We start from the raw sequence: 13,923 nt of genomic DNA, 5'->3' as shown, positions 1-13,923 counted from the left end.
GGCTTTTTGCACACCTGTCAGTCGCCTCAGCGACATCACTCATCATGACTGTTTTTGAGGGCTGAAGGTTCCTTCTCCTGTATCCAAATCTATATGTTTCTTCCAGAGTTCTAAATTTCATGAGTAGAGAATGATCCTCAGTGCAAAACCTGGGCAAAGTCAGCATTCGCTGCATAGCGATTGGGGAAGCAGGTACACTACTAGGCACATTGATCTTCAAAGCTTATTGGGTGAGTCAGGGGTGTACTCTACTTTCTAGGCACATTTTCAAAGATTTGGGACAGGAATGAACAGGAAGTGGTTGGAACAACAGATCTGATGGATGGATCACCTAGTCCCTACTTTGGGAGTCAGGGTATCCACACTGAATCAGAAGGGATGAGCTGGCAATTTAGTAGCATTTCCATATTAAATTGCTTTGCTTTTTTGCCCTGCTGTGTTATTTGAAAGGAAGTAAAGGTAAAAAAGAAGTAGAAGCACTCTGTTTAATTAATTAATTAATTAATCAACCAATTAATTAAAAAATTCATGTGTGACAAAATAGAACATACTGCTCTCCACTTTCAATTCCAGCGGGGAGGAAATGGCGTTTCCGTGCACTGCTCTGGTTCGCCAGAAGCGGCTTAGTCATGCTGGCCACATGACCCGGAAGTTGTATGCTGTCTCCCTCGGCCAATAAAGCGAGATGAGCGCCGCAACCCCAGAGTCGGTCACGACTGGATTTAATGGTCAGGGGTCCCTTTACCTTTACCTTAAGGATACATTGTGAAGGCTATGATGCTAGTCCTGATTCTTTATGACTGCAGATGGGAAACTGAAGGTCTTAATGCTTCCCTGATTCAACACATCTTCAAACCTGATTTATCATGGAGTAGGGTTATCGGTTTGCCTTTGTAGTCCTGATTATTATATAATCTGTTATGTACTGAGTTGAATAGGATCCAAACTGCAGCAGTGTGATTGGTCCTAGAACAATAGGATCCAAATTGCAGCAGTCTGATTGGTCCTAGAACAATAGGATTCAGAATGCAGCAGTCTGATTGGTCCAAGAACAATGCAGCAGTATGATTGGTTGGCAGGAACCACCCAATCATGCTCCAGATATAAGTGAATCCACAACCTGATTGGCTTACAGTAGAATTCCAGAATTAACCAATCATGTGCAGCCCATTGTGTAAATAATGTATATAAAGCAGATACTTTGAGGGGACTTTCATTCATTCCTCCTCACCACTATGAGCTGAATAAAGAGCATGAAATCACTTTGCGACTCTGAGTATATTTCACTGGCGACGAAGGTGGGATCCCGCTGAGCTGACTGCCACACACAGCACCGCAGCACCGCCACCTGCCGCACCACTGCCTCGCACCGTGTATCCAGGCTTCAGCTCCAGGACACAAGGAACTCAGAATGGCAACCGACAGCAGCTTCTTGCCGTTCAACCCAGCATCTGGAGACTGGGAAGCGTATGCCTCCCGTTTCACCTTCCTCCTAGAAGCCAAAGGGGTCACCGATGAAGAAGACGCCAAGAAGAGGGCGATATTCTTCAGCATCTGCTGAGAGGAGACATTTGTGCTCTCCTTGCACCTGAAGACGTCGCTACTGTTCCATACAAAACAATAATGGAACAGCTGAAGGGACACTTTTCGCCGCAGCCCTCAGTGGTGGCTCGTCGAAATGCCTTCTACGCAAAGCGGCAAGCCCCTGGGGAAACCATAACTGGGTTTGTGACCTCTCTCCACCAAGCTGCCCGGTTCTGCAACTTCTCAGAGCTGGAGAACATGCTTCGTGATCGCCTCGTCGGTGGCCTGAAGGATGAGAAGCTGCATCGACGCCTCTACGCCAAGAAGGACCTAACGTTCCAGGTCGCTCTGGAGGGGGCCCTGGCAATGGAAGCTGCCAAGAGGTCGACGCAAGAGGCACGGCTGAGCCTGCCACCCCAACCTAGGGTCCACCATGAAGACCTCACCGACGACTCAGGATCTGACAGGGAGGAGGTGCACCGAGTACAGCAGCGCACTCAAGCAGCCCACATACCACAGCTACATCGACGAGAAGGAGGGAACTGCACAAGCTGTGGGGAAAGTCACGAGAGGAGGACCTGCCATTTCCGCAACGCAGAGTGCAGGCAGTGCAGAAAATTGGGACACATCACTCGGGTGTGTCGAGCTCGGCCCACCCGACGCCAGGCATCAGATGACCAATCCAAGAGCCCCAGGTCCCAGGGCCCAACGCACCAAGGCAACTCTACAGAGCTCACGGACTTCCAGGTATACCAGTTGCCCCACCCCAACGTAGAGAATATTTATGTAGAGGTACAGATAGAGGGGGCCCCATGCCGCATGGAGCTTGACACGGGCTCAACTATATCCATAATCTCGGTCCCAAACTCAGGCCGGCCCCATTCACCCTCTGGGACTTCCAGAAACGTAAGGTCCCCACAATGGACCTTACATATCTCCATATGTTGTCTTTCAGCTAGATCTAATATTTTCTAATATAATGCTTTGGAATTACTTCAGATGTGTTTTCCATGAAGTTCCATTTTGTGGGGTAATTGCAGCCTCATACAACCAGTGTGTTTAGTACCAGTTAACACATGAAGAGGTTAAGACCACAGAACTCTTTTCCTAGACTTTGATCATGCCCCCTCCCCTCTGGTGCTGAAGGCTTAGAAAAGTGCTTTGTTTATTCAAGCCTACCATGTGAATGACATATGTAATGGAGGTCTGAACCACGGGCTCCCGGCTTAGACCCTGTGTTTATATAAACTTTACCATATTTTTAACCCAAGGTTTCTTCCAGTTTTTCTTGCCGCTTTATGGGAAAATGCATGAATCAAACGTTAGAAGTTTGTAAGTAAGAAACATTTTAACTTACTAACCAATGTGCTCTGTCAAATGCTAAAGGAAAGCACTGGAACTGACTTAGAATGGGATATTTAAAATGATCCAATTGCCTATATTCCCATGCTTTACTGCTGCATGTTTTGTGACTTCTAAAAACTCTTCCCTGGGCTCTCTCTTACTGGAGAGTATTTAGCCCCACCTTTGGATTTAGGAATCCATTGAATTCTTTTTAATTAACCAAATAATTGACACATTGTGCTTAACAGAACTTGCACACCATTCTCTTGAATCCAAAGCCCCTTGTGATTGCAGTGTTTCCAGATGCTTAGCTTTAGAAAGTACAGTGGCCCAAAAGCTCCCTTTTCACGCTGATTGGGTAGGTTTGGGACACTGCTGCAGAAATAGTACTGGCTGTTTTGAACTCACCTGGTGCCACTGTCTCAGACTATGACCTCACTGCATAAAGAACATTCAAAGAAAAGTTGACAAGCTAAGAGCATAAGCTTTTATTGTCTGCAAGTGAGCAGAGTCTTAAAACTTTGAATTGCAGAGATCACTTTCATCACAGCACTTGAATTTATAATGCAGGCCACTTTCTGGGTCATCCCTTGATGTATCACAGGGGACCTCACCCTTCCTTGAACAACCAAGAATTTTTTCATAAACTTCCTCACCTGAGAAAAGGGACAGAAAGCAGGAAAAAGGAGGAGAGAAAAGAGTGAATGTTTGCATCACTATTGCCACCACAATGATTAACTGAATTTCACCTAAAAGATCTAAACTGCTCTCCTTTGAGTTGTGCCCCCTACTGAGAGTTCTGCAGAGCTTAGAAATAAATAGTCTGGCAATACTGATGACTGAAGGAAAGAAGAAACACAAAATTTATTACTCTTGGGGAACAAAGCTATTCTGGGTATAGACACACACCCCTCCCCTGCTCCCTAATCTGCTCTAGCAGAAACCCAGAACAGGTTTAAGCAGTTCATATGGGAAGGAAAGGTGGGGGGGGGATACTTGTTATGTGATCAGACCTTTCTACCCACATGCATACTGTGGGACATTGCAATCAAACATAATTGTGCATGAGTGCTAGTTAGTGTATGAAGGGGTTAATACCAGAAAACTGTGTTTTCTAGAATCATTGAGGTCCCACACTGTCTTCTCCAGTGAGGGAAGAAGTCAAGCCTTCTCTTCCTTTCCACACTCTCTTCCACCATTCAATGTGTCTGAGCTTGCTCCCTACAAGCTCAGACTGCGTTTTTGAAACTAAACTTCTATGTTTTCCACCAAAGAGCATTCTACCTGATTTCTGCTTGCCACTGCGTGGAACAAATAATAAATCAGTCTTTTGCATCTGTAAGTAAAGCATTTGAAAACTTCCTTAACAAGGTGTGGTGTTTTAAATGCTAAGAGCGATAGAAATGGGTTCACTGCTTTAGTGGATTAAATGGGATATTAAAGCAGCTTTAACAGCCTATCCCCACGCTGTCCTACTGCACAAAGTGTGACATGATTTTAAACCCTGCTGGGTCTTTCTGTGTGCTAGCCCTGCTCTTTGGATCTAGGGACCCCACCTCTTCTGTTGTTGAAATTCGTCATTAGAATCTAATTTTTCCACCCCCCACATTCCTCACTTAGTGCCACATTGAATTCTATTTCCCTTTATTGTATCGCTAAGCCCCCCCCCCCCAAAAGACACTTAAGGGGAAAGGGAATATGGAGACCAAAGAAGGTACAACCTTATAGCAGGTGATGTTTTTTTTTACCTTTATAGAAAATTATTGCAATACACTTTCTTTCACCATCAATTTCACAGGTACTCATTTCGCATTTTCCTCCTTCTTCCCCGGCTACGCAGAATGAACACTGGAGAGCATCTGCTCCAAAAGACAAAGTCTCATGTGAATAAACGAGGGTAGCCTTGTAGCCGTTTGGTTGGAAATCTTCATATTCTCGGCAAGAAAGTAATCCGTTAGGTCAGGGTTTCCCAAACTTGGGCCTCTGTTTGTTTTTTGACTACATTTCCCATCATCCCTGACCACAGATCCTGCTATTTAGGGATGATGCAACTTGTAGTCCAACAACAGCTGGAGACCCCCAAGTTTGGGAAACCCTGCCTTAGGTTAGTACAAGGATTGTTAACTCTTTGGGGACTATGGACATATTTATAAACAAGAAAAATTGACATGGGCAACACCTTGCAACCAAGCACACATCACTATCTGGTCTACGGGTGAGAAATAGGGCTCTTCTTTCAAGTCTTGCCTCCTCAAGGGGCGGAGAGGGGATATCGTAGGTACCAGGGATGTGCCTGTGGATGCATATCCACTTATGGGTGACACTTTGGCAGCCCCTAGGTTACAAAAACAACATTGACGGAATGTTCACAGACAGTGTACTTCAAAAAAAGAAATGGAAAACTATCTTGTTTTCAGAATGCCTGATTTCAGATTTTTGAATCTGTAAACTTACTTTCAGACAATGGAAAAAGGGTAATGGGCCCAGACTCAGCTTCCTTTCCTTCTGTCCCCCTCCCTTTTCTTTCTTTCCTTCTTTCTTTCTTTCTTTCTTTCTTTCTTTCTTTCTTTCTTTCTTTCTTTCTTGTATTGGTATCTTACAATTGCTGCCCCCATAGGCACACAGGGGCAGGCATCCCTTTCTACATTACCATTCCCCAGGAAGGGACAGCACTGTCAATTCCTGAGATCACAATTTTGTTTTGCCACATGGCCTCAGAGCTTCTCTATGCAGCTGGAAAATACTAAAGAGGGAAAGAGGCATTCCACAGACCACCTCTTCAGAATATTCAATATTGCTGCTTGAAAAGCTGGGTTGATTTTTCCTTACATAATTTGCCCCAAATGGGATTAAACGGAGTTGGCACAGGATGGAAATAAATTGACCCATCCGTCCCCAGCTCTGAGATGATGGAGCCCTTGATTTGACCACAGCTTGAGTTCATTCTGTATTTGCAAAGTATCTCTACCGAGATACCTCTACCCTGGCATTCCAATTTAAATATTAGGGAGAGTGGCATGCATAAATAAATAAATAAACAAATAAGTATATCTCAGCAGGCTGTAGCAGTTGGCAGGAAAGGTGCAAATGTGAAGCAGGACCACTCCATCCACTCGATTGCAACTACTGTTGTCTTTAGCTCTCCCTCTCCTTCAGTTGTCAGCTAAAAACAATCCTTCCATCAAGTGGCAGCAGATAACAGAATCAGGGTCATTTTATTGGCTTAGCTGAGATTCTATGGAGGAGGGAGAAGTTTGGTTTGGTTCATATTTCGATGTGAATCTACCTAAGTTACATTTTCCTTCTCCTTTGGCCCAGTCTACATGCCTTGAACCTATCTCCCTTGGTTGAGAATGCTTTCCCCAACTCTCGGAAGAAGAAGAAAACATACCTCCAGGTATAAGGCACAGGAAAGCACAGATTACCAGAAAAAGTTGGCCTGGGGTGGACATCTTGGAAGCAGAAGACACTGTGTATGTCGCAGCAGAAGCCTAAGTAATAGAGGAACAAATGCAGACCTTCACTGGATTCCACCAGAGTAGAAAAGCTTCTTCCTCTGTTCCTGTTAGAACCACTCTACAGATCACAGTGTACTCAGAAAGGACTTATAAAGATAAACTGGTGGGCCGTGACATTATGAACTGGCCAATCATTACAGGACAATAATGATGTGTGGGAGGAACAGAGTCTTTTAGCTCAGGGCTACAATGGGCTCTGCAAGTCTCCACTGGGACATTTGGCCCTGCAGGACAAGACGTGTAATAATACATACATACATACATACATACATACATACATATTTTTATTTGCATTCTGCCTTTCTACAGTTCAAACCATACTCAAGGCAGCTTACATAATGAAAAAATGCATAACTACAACATCTCAAAAGTAGCCATCAATAGTAAATGCAAAACCAAACTGAACAATTTCAATAAATCGCAGCAGAAGATACAAAAAACCAAACAAACCCAGCAGCCACAAGAGCAACCACTCCCTCCCCAACAACACCTCAAGCACCGTCCTCCCAGATCAGGTGTAAAAAGGCCAGAGCTTCATGTTGCATGCCTATTTAAAAATATGTCCCACTGAGCAGAATGAGGCTCATTGCTCTGATATTAATATATATACAGGTGAAACTCAGAAAATTACAATATTGTGGAAAAGTTCATTTATTTCAGTAATCCAACTTAAAAGGTGAAACTAATATATGAGATAGACTCATGACATGCAAAGCGAGATATGTCGAGCCTTTATTTGTTATAATTGTGATGATCATGGCATACAGCTGATGAAAACCCCAAATTAACAATCTCAGAAAATTGGAATATTAAATGAAATCAGCAATACAAGGATTGCAAATAGAGCAATATTGGACCTCTGAGAAGCATGCAGATGACATGGCTCCCCAAATCAACACAGACTGTGGAAACGTCACACTGGACTTCAAGCATCTGGCATTGTATGCCTCCCCATTCTTCCTCCAGACTCTGGATCCTTGGTTTCCAAATGAGATGCAAAAGCTGCTCTCATCAGAAAAGAGATTTGGAGAGCCACGTCACCAGCTGGTTATGGCCCACTGTGCTTCATTAAGTCCAGGGTCAACACAGCCATCTACCAGGAGATTTTGGAGCACTTCATGCTTCCTTGCGCAGATTAGCTTTATGGGGATGCTGACTTCATTTTCCAGCAGGACTTTGGCACCTGCCCACACTGCCAAAAGTACCAAAACCTTGTTGAGTGCCCATGGGATTACTGTGCTTGATTGGCCAGCAAACTCACCTGACCTGAACCCCATAGAGAATCTATGGGGCATTGCCAAGAGAAAGATGAGAGACATGAGACCGAGCAATGCAGAAGAGCTGAAGAACCCATCATGGCTAATAGTGTGGATAGTTTTATCTTCCATCCAAATGACCAATCCTCATTTCAACCCATCCTGATTAGCTACCATCAGTACTTTCTGTGGGAGAAAGTTCCCCCTTTGTGTGTCAATGGGGCAGTGTTGCTATTAATTTTCAAGGGATAAAAGCATCGCCCCTGAAAAACCAGCTTGGAGAAAAACAGCCCCTGCCCACCAATGAGCCTTGGGACGACATTGCTGACGGGTCATGGCGGGAGGTGGCTTTTTGCACACCTGTCAGTCGCTTCAGCGACATCACTCATCATGACTGTTTTTGAGGGCTGAAGGTTCCTTCTCTTGTATGCAAATCTATACGTTTCTTCCAGAGTTCTAAATTTCATGAGTAGAGAATGATCCTCAGTGCAAAACCTGGGCAAAGTCAGCATTCGCTGCATAGCGATTTGGGAAGGAGGTACACTACTAGGCACATTGATCTTCAAAGCTTATTGGGTGAGTAAGGGGTGTACTCTACTTTCTAGGCACATTTTCAAAGATTTGGGACAGGAATGAACAGGAAGTGGTTGGAACAACAGATCTGATGGATGGATCCCCTAGTCCCTACTTTGGGAGTCAGGGTATCCACACTGAATCAGAAGGGATGAGCTGGCAATTTAGTAGCATTTCCATATTAAATTGCTTTGCTTTTTTGCCATGCTGTGTTATTTGAAGGGAAGTAAAGGTAAAAAAGAAGTAGAAGCACTCTGTTTAATCAATCAAACAATTAATTAAAAATTTCATGTGTGACAAAATAGTACATATTGCTCTCCACTTTCAATTCACAGAGTCTTTTCACAGTTCATTTACATTCAGTATGAGACGCCAGGTTGTCATAAGCATTATGCAGTTAGAGAAGAAAGGAGGGGGAGCTCTGTGCATGTTGCCTTGTGGCTTCAATCCAAGATGGGGGCAGGATACTCCACTTGCTGCTCTTTCCCAGTGAAAATGTACTTGGATATATTGTTCCCAAGTCCCTGGAAGAGATGACTATATGAAGAGTATCATGCAGACCCCTTTCAACCTTTAGAATATCATATTGATGAACAAGAGAAATAATCTTATGGTTGGTTACATTGATATCAATAAGAATGGTTTTGTGGTCCGCTGCCTTATGAGTTGTTAAACATATAATAGAATGTATTTTTCATGGATTCAAAATTGGAATTTGGCACAGTAGAACATAGTTTAATTTTGGATTTTATAACCAGAGGGGGCCTTCTTAGTGGTGCAGCCTATTCGGTCTCTCTGGGCTCAAGGAATGCAATAATGTTTAATCACTTTCATTGTTGGTCATTTAAATTCTCCCTGCTAGAAGACAGCTGTCTTTGGAAGGTGTTACAATCTCCATGGTTAGAAGATGTTAAGCAAAGGTTGGGCTGCCACCTATTGGAGATGATGTAGCAGTGGATTTCCTGCATTGGCAGGAAGTTGCTGTGGATGATCTTTGAGGTACTTTCCAACTTTATGATTCCATCTGTCAAGCCAGTGTGTTCCTGGACCATTTCAACCTTGTATTAAACCCACCTAAGGATACATTAGGGACGTGGGTGGCGCTGTGGGTTAAACCACAGAGCCTAGGGCTTGTCGATCAGAAGGTCGGCGGTTCAAATCCCCACAACAGGGTGAGCTCCCATTGCCAGTTCAAAAGCACGTCAAAGTGCAAGTAGATAAATAGGTCCCCCTCCAGCGGGGAGGTAAATGGCGTTTCCGTGCACTGCTCTGGTTCGCCAGAAGCGGCTTAGTCATTCTGGCCACATGACCCGGAAGCTGTATGCCGGCTCCCTCGGCTAATAAAGTGAGATATGAGCGTCGCAACCCCAGAGTCGGTCACGACTGGACCTAATGGTCAGGGGTCCCTTTACCTTTACCTTAAGGATACATTGTGAAGGCTAGTCCTGATTCTTTCTGACTGCAGATGGGAAACTGAAGGTCTTAATGCTTCCCTGATTCAACACACCTTCAAACCTGATATATCATGGAGTAGGGTTATCGGTTTGCCTTTGTAGTCCTGATTATTATATAATCCAACCTTCTTTTTATTTTTTAAATCATAGCTTCCATCAGGAATTATTGGATCTCACACCAGACATGAGTGAAGCACCTGGATGGTCATATCTAATTCTATCTGTTGTGCATGGACAGAACTGAAATTTCCAACCAACAAATGTGAGGAAAGAAAGTACGAAAAGAGAAAACCCAAAGTGAAACACAGCAAAAGCTTTATTTGTGTGTGGAGGGCCTAGAAGCTGCTTTAAGCGCTGTCTCATGGGTAATGATCATTGCAGAAATGTTTATCCCTGCAGCAGATGAGATCATAGCGGTAAGCATTCTCATTATCAACATGGATGAGGCCACATGTCACATCTGTCTTCTTCCGGCAACCAAGTATTTTCTCAAAAACCTTCCCCTCTGAAATGAAGAGTGAAGAAGAGGAGGGGGGGTGAGGAGATTAAACATTAGCATTTTCTCCAGTAATCAACTTGATTTCACATGAAATGCTCAACCCCATTTGAAATCACTAGTTGCCCCTGAAACCAGTCAAACATATTCCCATTTTATAGATAGGACAATGGAAATAAAATCCACTGCTGATCAAAGATTATAATCCAGATCTCTGGAGCTTAAGGTCAACATAAATTCACTCTGGAATCCAAATTTTGGGCAGAGGTTTTAAACAAAATATATACAATATTAAATGCCCCTTTTGAGCCTCCCTGCACCCTGCCCCTTTTGAAGATGTGGAAGAATCCTCCTTTGTCTTTTATATTTGTTAGTGATTTATATTTTAGTCTTGGCTTCTTCCCTCTCCAAATCAATATAGAAATATCTCTTTGCCATTCTTTGAAGCATTGTTGATTACTGGAATTGACTGGAATAAAAATAACACTTTTGGTAATACATTCATTTTGATAACTGATATTCTTCCTATCAATGAAATTTCTAAATTCTATTTTATCTCCTTCCGTGTTTTTTCATAATTGTCTTTAACTATATTTATATTTTTGGCTGTTAGCCAAGGTTCCTTTCTTCCATCAGCATCAGGGTCTCTTATTTAAGAACCTTAATTGCAATCTCAAATTCAAGTCAAGTTCACTTCTTAATTCTACTTCAGGTCAAGTTCAAATTCAAGATTTGAAAAGGTCAAAAGTGCAGATTGGTATTAAAAACACTTGTATAATCCTACTTCATTCTCAAACATTAGCTGGCTCTAACTCCATCAAAGTAATCCACAAACTTTCCACTTGCATTGTCTCTCATGCTCGCAAGCAGCCACAGACAGGGGTAGACTTCCTTTTAATACTCCCCGCTGTAACTGAATTATTCAACCTAATTAAATTGGTAACTCCTTGAACCAAACCTTGAAGTTTGGTTTGAACATTTCTTTGATAAGTAGCCGCTGTAAGGCTGGAAACAAAAGCTTCACTCTGCAGGGTTGTGTTGTCACCTAACTGACCAGCTTTTTCGCCACCGACCCCCCCCCCCCCCCGTTCTCCATACTTTCCAGCACTGAGACAGAGAAAGGAGCCCACCGAATTACTGTTGCCAGTTGCAGAACCAGGGCTTTCTTGGGAGTTTGTGTCACTCTCATGCTTCCTCATGCAAGCCGGGAAGGGCTGGGCGATGGGCTCTGTGGGGTGGTGAATGCTACCCTCTGTGAGGGAACATTCCCAGATCCACTGAAAGAGGTGGTCATTAAACTGCTTCTTAAAAAACCATCTTTAGACCCGGCCAGTATGGCCAACTATCGCCCAGTCTCAAATCTTCCATTCTTGGGCAAGGTGATTGAGCGTGTGGTTGCTGAACAACTCCAGGCACACCTGGAGGATGCGGACCATTTGGATCCCTTCCAATCAGGGTTCAGGCCTCATCATGGGACTGAAACTGCTTTGGTTGCACTGGTTGATGATCTCTGGCGAGCTAGGGACAAAGGTGAGAGTTGTTTCCTAGTTCTGCTGGATCTCTCAGCGGCTTTTGATATAATCGACCATAACATCCTTCTGGACCATCTAGAGGGGATGGGAGCTGGGGGAACTGTTATACAGTGGTTTCGCTCCTTCCTCCTGGGCCGTGTTCAGAAAGTGGTGGTGGGGGATGAGTGTTCAGATCCTTGGGCCCTCACTTGTGGGGTGCCTCAGGCTTCTGTCCTCTCCCCCATGCTTTTTAACATCTATATGAAGCCGCTGGGAAAGATCATCAGGGGGTTTGGACAGGGTGTCCATCAATATGCAGATGATACCCAGCTCTACCTTTCTTTCAAATCAGAACCAGTGAAGGCGGTGAAGGTCCTGTGTGAGTGCCTGGAGGCGGTTGGAGGATGGATAGTGGCTAATGGATTGAAGTTGAATCCTGACAATACAGAAGTACTGTTTTTGGGGGACAGGGGGCGGGCTGGTGTGGAAGACTCCCTGGTCCTGAATAGGGTAACTGTGCCCCTGAAGGACCAGGTGCGTAGCCTGGGAGTCATTTTGGACTCACAGCTGTCCATGGAGGCGCAGGTCACTTCTGTATCCAGGGCAGCTGTCTACCAACTCCACCTGGTACGCAGGCTGAGACCCTACCTGCCCGCGGACTGTCTCGCCAGAGTGGTGCATGCTCTAGTTATCTCCCACTTGGACTGCTGCAATGCGCTCTACGTGGGGCTAGCTTTGAAGGTGACTCGGAAACTACAGCTAATCCAGAATGCGGCAGCTAGACTGGTGACTGGGGGCGGCCGCCGAGACCACATAACACCGGTCTTGAAAGACCTACATTGGCTCCCAGTACGTTTCCAAGCACAATTCAAAGTGCTGGTGTTGACCTTTAAAGCCCTAAACGGCCTCGGCCCAGTATACCTGAAGGAGCGTCTCCACCCCCATTGTTCTGCCCAGATGCTGAGGTCCAGTGCCGAGGGCCTTCTGGCGGTTCCCTCATTGCGAGAAGCAAAGCTACAGGGAACCAGGCAGAGCGCCTTTTCGGTAGTGGCGCCCGCCCTGTGGAATGCCCTCCCATCAGATGTCAAAATGATAAACAACTACCTGACATTCAGAAGACATCTTAAGGCAGCCCTGTTCAGGGAAGTTTTTAATGTATGATATTTTAGTGTTTTTTGGTTTCTATGGAAGCCGCCCAGAGTGGCTGGGGAAACCCAGCCAGATGGGCGGGGTACAAATAATAAATTATTATTATTATTATTCCTCTGACCCTCTGCAGAACCGAATCTGACAGTGCTCAACAGGAGCTATCAGATCCCTGTCCTTCCACCATTATGTGGCTACTCAAAAGCTGGGATGTACATATTCAATATTCCTTCCAGGGTTCTCCAGCCAATGTTGGGAGCTTCGCAAACTCCTAACACAATACTTCTACAGAATATCCCACTTCCTTGAAGCATTAAACCCAATGAAGATGTGGCTTAAAGAGAAAATGAGGTGTTTGGGTGAGGAGCAAAAAATCTAAAGAATATATGAGTTTGGGATAGGTTTCTTACCTCTATAAATTATGAGGGCCACACAAGTTCCTTCTGGGCTAATCTTGCAGTGCTTTAGTCTACAGGGAGCTCCTGGTACAACCGATTTGCAGTGACTACAATAACGAACAATTGCTCCTAAAAAGACAAGTATTGACTATTACAAGAACACCAAGCCAGCATTGCACCAGGATCAACAATGTATTCTTCACAGCCATTTGGTTTGCAGATCTTCATATGCTCAATGACAAAAAAACCCCCTCATGTTACTAGCAACAGAGATTTAATGCATGGGATATGTTGTATGCACAGCCTCTTCAAGATAATGTTGTCTTGTCTTCAGAACATCTAGCACATGATAATGGAACGAGGAATCTAAGTCCAGGAGGCATCTGGGGCGAGTTGAAAGTTGATTAGAGAAAGAAGCAAGGACAAACTATAAGTTAAGGTACAGTGAGTGGGTACACCACCACCACCACCACCACCACCACAACAACAACAACAACATTTATATGCCACTCTGGACAGCTCTTCCAAAAAGCTCACAGGGGCATACATGGTTTCCCTACTCCCCAATTAATCCCCGCAACCACCCTTGAGATACGTTAGACTGAGGGCCCAAGGTCAACCAGTGAGCTTCATGGCCAAGTAGGGATTTGAACCCTGATCTCCCAGGTCCAAGTCTGACACTCTAACCACTACACCACACTAG

At 44.4% G+C, this 13,923-nt stretch overlaps 1 long non-coding RNA gene across 1 annotated transcript in view; it reads right to left on the bottom strand.

Moving 5' to 3' along the window:
• LOC310702830 overlaps positions 1–13,923 on the bottom strand; it is a 77,366-nt gene that overhangs the window by 63,118 nt on the left and 325 nt on the right. Inside the window, exon 2 of the long non-coding RNA XR_014523650.1 lies at positions 13,233–13,349. This is a non-coding gene — a long non-coding RNA (uncharacterized lncRNA). The remainder of the gene's footprint in view (positions 1–13,232; positions 13,350–13,923) is intronic.

This window comes from Podarcis liolepis, assembly GCF_965112155.1.
Source record: "Podarcis liolepis genome assembly, chromosome: 3".
NCBI classification, from domain to species: domain Eukaryota; kingdom Metazoa; phylum Chordata; class Lepidosauria; order Squamata; family Lacertidae; genus Podarcis; species Podarcis liolepis.
This window is presented reverse-complemented; position numbering and strand designations above follow the sequence as displayed.